This window comes from Sesamum indicum, unplaced genomic scaffold (assembly GCF_000512975.1).
Source record: "Sesamum indicum cultivar Zhongzhi No. 13 unplaced genomic scaffold, S_indicum_v1.0 scaffold00174, whole genome shotgun sequence".
Taxonomy (NCBI): Eukaryota; Viridiplantae; Streptophyta; class Magnoliopsida; order Lamiales; family Pedaliaceae; genus Sesamum; species Sesamum indicum.
In genome coordinates, this window is record NW_011628075.1 from 1 (window position 1) to 1373 (window position 1373).

Consider the following 1373-nt stretch of genomic DNA (forward strand, 5'->3'; position numbering starts at 1 on the left):
TGCACATTTCCTATTTGTGCAGCAATTTGTGCATATCGTTACAGAATCACATTTAACATTAAATTCTAGCAATAAAGACTGAAATAAAGATGTTACGCGAAAGTATCGACAGTCGTTACCTCGAGGGGAGTTTTTGAAGCTTTGACGCGTTGGCCATCGTACATAAATGCTATTGCATCGTAGTTTAATTTTTTCTGCTTACAGTAAGATGTAAATAAGTATTGTAGTTTCTTGTCGCGCGGAAACCGGTAGTAGACCTCGTCCCCGTCCTGCATTGACATAAAAATTAAGTAGTTCAAAGATAACTTGCATCAAGAATTAATTAACTACATTCGTATTACTGTGAGATATTCTGAATACGTGTATCTATTATTATTAATTATTGATCTAAACTTCAAAATATATAATTCATGGGTGAATAGCAAATCACACCCTGTGATATTATAAATGAGTAAATTAGTCCTTTATGAAAAAAAAAAAATAGGGAGGTAGATTGGTGTATTTTAGATTATATAAGAAGGTAAATCTAGTTCCTTCTCTAGCGATGCTTGTAATTTTTGTGCATGCACTTGAACCCTCCTATATGAAGGCATATAAACCTGCTCTAACCAGACACCTTATCGCTCCTCTAGCAAGGCCCTTAAGTCTTTCTTTGAGTAGGCACCCCCAAATTATCCTCTTTTGATGAGGCACACATATTTTGCTCCGTGCAAGCACACAACTTCTGTTCATAATAGATATATCTCCATTATGAACATTTTCTTTTAGAAAAATAAGGGCCTACACTTGAGTAGACAACCATTAAGCCTTAATCCATGGAGGCACACGAGCCTTCCTCCATAGAGATAGAAAAGCCCTACTCCTAATGGGCTGGTTCAGAAAATTCCTGCTCCATATAGCATGAAGTAAGCTCTTCTTTCTCTAAACATGTTTATGCCACTAATATTTTCCTGTAAGAAAAAAAAGTGGCTCCCTCTTCAAGCTAGTCTCTTGCCTCTGAGATGGTTATTCTAATAAGTTTTGAAGTTTCCATCTATTAGATTGAGGAGTAGAATGATGCCCATAAAAATACACTGGCCTAAAGAGGCCCAAGTTGTCCAAATAAAAAAAAAGAGATTTTCAAAACTCAGAAGAATGCAAAGCCGAAGTGGAGCCCAAGGGGCCCAGTTCGAGTAAGAGCTTAGAATGCCCTATGAAAATTTAGTTCGGGTAAAGCCCCCAAGGAGTCTAGCAGGAAATGCTTCTAAAAACATAAATTACCCAAAAGAAACCCAAATTGGCTAAAATCCAAGAAGGCCCAGACCCAAGAAGTCCTCACAGGCCCATAAGGAAGTTTAGATACTTGAAATCCCCTAGGCAAAGTCAAAATTCAT